Source organism: Lolium rigidum, chromosome 6 (genome assembly GCF_022539505.1).
Source record: "Lolium rigidum isolate FL_2022 chromosome 6, APGP_CSIRO_Lrig_0.1, whole genome shotgun sequence".
NCBI lineage: Eukaryota > Viridiplantae > Streptophyta > Magnoliopsida > Poales > Poaceae > Lolium > Lolium rigidum.
In genome coordinates this window covers 31,292,669-31,299,037 of record NC_061513.1, presented here as the reverse complement: position 1 = coordinate 31,299,037, position 6,369 = coordinate 31,292,669, and positions in this window count along the sequence as shown.

The window sequence follows — 6,369 nt, the reverse complement described above, 5'->3', positions numbered from 1 at the left end:
CACCCGACTTGCTCAAATGAAAATGCCCATATTGAATGAAAGTTGCGTACATATCTGAGGATCACGCACGTAAATTGGCTTAATTTTCTGAGTAACCTACAGCGAGGCAGGTCGAAATTCGTGACAGCAAAGAAATCTGAAACTGCGCAGTAATCCAAATCTAGTATGAACTTTACTATCAAAGACTTTACTTGGCACAACAAAACACAAAACTAAGATAAGGAGAGGTTGCTACAGTAGTAAACAACTTCTAAGACTCAAATATAAAACAAAAATACTGTAGTAAAAACATGGGTTGTCTCCCATAAGCGCTTTTCTTTAACGCCTTTCAGCTTAGGCGCAGAAAGTGTATATCAAGTAACATCAAGAGACGAAGCATCAACATCATAATTTGTTCTAATAATAGAATCATAAGGTAACTTCATTCTCTTTCTAGGGAAGTGTTCCATACCTTTCTTGAGAGGAAATTGATATTTAATATTACCTTCCTTCATATCAATAGTAGCACCAACGGTTCGAAGAAAAGGTCTTCCCAATATAATGGGGCAAGATGCATTGCATTCAATATCCAAGACAACAAAATCAACGGGGACAAGGTCATTGTTAACCATAATATGAACATTATCAACTCTCCCCAAAGGTTTCTTTTTAGCATTATCAACGAGATTAACATCCAAATAACAATTTTTCAATGGTGGCAAGTCAAGCATATCATAGACATTCTTAGGCATAACAGAAATAGTTGCACCAAGATCACATAGAGCATTACAATCAAAATCATTGACCCTCATTTTAATGATGGGCTCCCAACCATCTTCTAGCTTTCTCGGAATAGAAGTTTCAAGTTTTAGTTTCTCTTCTCTAGCTTTTATGAGAGCATTTGTAATATGTTTTGTGAAAGCCAAGTTTACAGCGCTAGCATTGGGACTCTTAGCAAGTTTTTGTAAGAACTTTATAACTTCAGATATGTGGCAATCATCAAAATCTAAATCATTATGAGCTACAGCAATGGGATCATCATCCCCAATGTTGGAAAAAAATTCAGCGGTTTTATCACGAGCGGTTTCGAGCGGTTTTAGCAGTTTCAGGTAATTTTGCGCGCTTTGCACTAGAAATAGAAACATTGCCAACACCAATTATTTTACCATTAATAGTAGGAGGTGCAACAACATGTGAATCATTAGCATTGCTAGTGGTGGTAATAGTCTAAACTTTAGCTACATTTTTCTCTTTAGCTAGTTTTTCATTTTCTTCTCTATCCCACCTAGCACGCAATTCAGCCATTAATCTTATATTCTCGTTAATTCTAACTTGGATGACATTTGCTGTAGTAACAATTTTATTTTCAATATCCTCAGGTTTAGCAGCCATTTTATTGATTAAAGAAGATTGTGACGCAGACATGTATGAGATTCGGTTTTCAGCATTTGCAAGTTTAGTTTGTAACCCAGAAATCTCCATATTCAGATTTTCAAGTTGATTTCCTATGTTCTTCAACAAGGTAGATTGTTCATTCATAGTTTTAGTAATCAATTTGTTTTGCTCATATTGTGATTGCATAAAGCTCTTGGTGGATCTTTCAATTTCTAACATCTTTTCCTCATTAGGTGAAACATATCTACCATAAGAGTTACCATTAGCAGGATATGGCCTAGAATTTTGAGCAACCAATGAAGCTAACGAAACATTATTAGGATCAACATTAGTCCTACCATTCACAAGCATAGACATAATAGCATCAATCTTATCATTTAAGGAAGAGGATTCTTCAACAGAATTTACCTTCTTACCTTGTGGAGCTCTTTCCGTGTGCCATTCAGAGTAATTTATCATCATATCATCAAGAATCTTTGTAGCCGCCCCCAAAGTGATGGACATAAAGGTACCTCCAGCAGCTGAATCCAATAAATTCCGCGAAGAAAAATTTAGTCCTGCATAGAAGGTTTGGATGATCATCCAAGCGATCAGTCCATGGGTTGGGCAATTCTTTACCAAAGATTTCATTCTCTCCCATGCTTGAGCAACATGTTCATTATCTAATTGTTTAAAATTCATTATGCTACTTCTCAAAGATATAATTTTAGCAGGGGGATAATATCTACCAATAAAAGCATCCTTGCATTTAGTCCATGAATCAATACTATTCTTAGGCGAGAGATAGCAACCAATCTTTAGCTCTTCCTCTTAATGAGAAAGGAAACAATTTTAATTTTATAATGTCACCATCTACATCTTTATACTTTTGCATTTCACACAATTCAACAAAATTATTGAGATGGGCAGCAGCATCATCGGAACTAACACTGAGAAAATTGCTCTCGCATAACAAGATTCAATAAAGCGAGGTTTAATTTCAAAGAATTCTGCTTGTAGTAGCAGGTGGAGCAATAGGTGTGCATAAGAAATCATTATTATTTGTGGTTGTGAAGTCACACAACTTAGTATTTTCAGGGGTAGCCATTTTAGCAGTAGTAAATAAAGCAAACTAGATAAAATAAATACAAGTAAACTAAATTTTTTTGTGTTTTTGATATAGCAAACAAGATAGTAAATAAAGTAAAGCTAGCAACTAATTTTTTTGTGTTTTGATATAATGCAGCAAACAAAGTAGTAAATAAAATAAAGCAAGACAAAAACAAAGTAAAGAGATTGGGAAGTGGAGACTCCCCTTGCGGCGTGTCTTGATCTCCCCGGCAACGGCGCCAGAAATTTGCTTGATGCGTGTAGTTGACACGTCCGTTGGGAACCCCAAGAGGAAGGTGTGATGCGCACAGCGGCAAGTTTCCCTCAGTAAGAAACCAAGGTTTAATCGAACTAGTAGGAGTCAAGAAGCACGTTGAAGGTTGATGGCGACGGGATGTAGTGCGGCGCAACACCAGAGATTCCGGCGCCAACGTGGAACCTGCACAACACAACCAAAGTACTTTGCCCCAACGAAACGAGTGAGGTTGTCAATCTCATCGGCTTGCTGTAACAAAGGATTAACCGTATTGTGTGGAAGATGATTGTTTGCGAGAAAACAGTAAAACAAGTATTGCAATGAGATTGTATGCGATGTAAAGAATAGGACCGGGGTCCACAGTTCACTAGAGGTGTCTCTCCCATAAGATAAAAGCATGTTGGGTGAACAAATTACAGTCGGGCAATTGACAAATAGAGAGGGCATAACAATGCACATACATGACATGATAAATATAGTGAGATTTAATTGGGCATTACGACAAAGTACATAGACCGCTATCCGAGCATGCATCTATGCCTAAAAAGTCCACCTTCGAGTTATCGTCCGAACCCCTTCCGGTATTAAGTTGCAAAACAACGAGACAATTGCATTAAGTATGGTGCGTAATGTAATCAATAACTACATCCTTAGACATAGCATCAATGTTTTATCCCTAGTGGCAACAGACATCCACAACCTTAGAACCTTCCGTCACTCGTCCCAGCATTTAATGGAGGCATGAACCCACTATCGAGCATAAATACTCCCTCTTGGAGTTAAGAGCAAAAACTTGGCCGGAGCCTCTACTAATAACGGAGAGCATGCAAGATCATAAACAACACATAGGTAATAACTTGATAATTAACATAGCATAGTATTCTCTATCCATCGGATCCCGACAAACACAACATATAGTATTACAGATAGATGATCTTGATCATGTTAGGCAGCTCACAAGATCCGACAATGAAGCACAATGAGGAGAAGACAACCATCTAGCTACTGCTATGGACCCATAGTCCAGGGGTGAACTACTCACTCATCACTCCGGAGGCGACCATGGCGGTGAAGGGTCCTCCGGGAGATGAATCCCCTCTCCGGTAGGGTGCCGGAGGAGATCTCCAGAATCCCCCGAGATGGGATTGGCGGCGGCGGCGTCTCAGTAAGGTTTTCCGTATCGTGGCTCTCGGTGCTCGGGGGTTTCGCGACGGAGGCTATTTGTAGGCGGAAGGGCAGGTAAAGAGGCGGCACGAGGGGCCCACACCATAGGTCGGCGCGGCCGGGGCACGGGCTGCGCCGCCCGGTGTGTCGCCACCTCGTGGCCCCACTTCGACTCTCCTTCGGTCTTCTGGAAGCTTCGTGGCAAAATAGGACCCTGGGCGTTGATTTCGTCCAATTCCGAGAATATTTCTTTACTAGGATTTCTGAAACCAAAAATAGCAGAAAACTGCAACTGGCTCTTTGGCATCTTGTTAATAGGTTAGTTCCAGAAAATGCACGAATATGACATAAAGTGTGCATAAAACATGTAGATATCATCAATAATGTGGCATGGAACATAAGAAATTATCGATACGTCGGAGACGTATCACGCGCCGCCATGGCTAACACTGCTGTGGCCAAAACCTCCACATCCGCACCTCCTCCTCCTCCTCCACCTCCTCCTTCTACCCCTATACCCACCATAAACTTTGCCGATACAATATACGATGTCACACCATTGATTTCTATTACACTAGATCTTCCCAAACATAACTACTACCATTGGCGTTATCTTTTTGAGGTTCATCTTGGACGTGCAATCTTCTGGATCACATTGACACCAACGTTTCGCCGCGCCCCTCGGGTCCTCGCTGGTTCAAAGATGATCTCGTTTTATTCAATGGATCTACCAGCGGGTGAGCACCGAGATCTTCATTTGGTCTTCCGCACCTCCACCAGCGCCGCCACTCGCTGGGCGGCCCCTCTGCCATCGTTTCTAGGACAATGTCGACGCCCGTGTCAACACTCTTAACACGGAGCTTCGTAGTACTATTAAGGGCGACTCCACCGTTGGCGTTTACTGCTAGTGTCTCGAGACCCTTGCCGACGAGCTCCGTGATCTTGTGGATTCCATCGACGACAAGCAACTCATCAAGATCGCTTCGATAAGCAGTCCTCGTTTATTCCCATGATGAGGCCTCCCGCTATCTTTGCTGAGGTCCGATCTATGCTTACGTGGGCGGATCGCACCATTACCACCAAGGAATCTCGTCCTCAAGCCTTTGTGGCTGCACCACGGCCCCCTGCGCTGCTCCCACCACCAGCACCTCCTGCGCATGTTCCACCTCCAGGGTGGCGCCCGAGCCCTAATTATTGGGGCACCCGCCCGATTTACCGTCCTCCAGTGCCTCGGCCTCCACCAGCAGCTTCGGCTCCACCGCCCGCACCGGCTCCACCAATGCCCCTGGCTCCTCCTGGAGCACCGACTTGGTGCCCCCCTCATGACCCTGGAATAGTATGGTTCAGGCGTGGTGTATGCCTTGGGCCGTGCCCTCTCCGATCGGTGCCCCTCCGGCCTTCTCCGGTGCATGGCAGCCAAGGTTTGCGTCCCCACCCTGGCTCTCCCGGGCTCATGGCGCCATGTAACATCCCAACCTTGTTAACATGAATAAGTGAGAGATCATGTGCATTTCATGCATGTAGTTTGCATTTGGGCAAAATTTTGTATCAAACCCTAATGTGCAATTTGCCCTCTATTTCAATCTCATTCAAAATCTCTCAAGTGTTTTTCAAGTTAGGCAACATGGCATGGTTGTTAATCAACAAGCCATGTGTGTTTAATAAATTCTCTACAAAAATTTGAGTTCCAAACAAAGTTCAAACAGATTTCAAATTTGAATTGTTTTGGAGAAATAAAACTAGAAAAAGAAAACCAGAAAAAAAAAGAGAGAAACCCTCCTCTCTCCTCTCCCTTGGGCGCAGCCCACCTCCTCCCTCTCTCTTTCTCTCTGGCCGCGGCCCAAGTCGGCCCAGCCGCACCCCACCTCAGCCCAACTTCCCCACAGGGGGTTTTTTGCAAATTTGCCAGGATCATCTCCTTCCTCCATTCACGGAAGCAGCTCGCTGTCGAGCTCCCGTCGATGGCCTCGCGTGGAGATGACCGCCGCCGCCCCCGGCGGCCTACAAGTACCTCCGCCGCCGCCGCCCGAACCCTAGCCCCCACTCTCCCCTTCCCCCACGCTCTCCCGCGCCCCCTAGAGCAAACCCTAGCCGAGCATCTGCGGGCCGGCCACCGTCGATTCCGGCGCCGGCGAGCTCCCCCGGCCGTCGCCGACCACGCCAAGACGCTCGCGGTGAGCCGCCGCACCTCCCCATGCCCTCGCCTTGGCCCCTCTCCCTCCCTAGCATCGCCGCCACGAGGCATCTGCCCCGGCCGGCGCTCGACCACGCCGCCGGCCGTGCTCCGGCGGCCAATAGCCGGCGGCGCCGCCTCCATTCGGTCGCCCGCGTCGCCAGGAACCTTTCCCCCACTCGCACGCGGTCGATTACTGGCCGAATCGGCCGATTGTTATCCCACCCGAGCTCCCAGTGAGCAATGGCGCCGCTGACGTCAGCATGACGTCAGCGTGACGTCATTAATCATTTTTTCCTATTTTTCTGTTTTT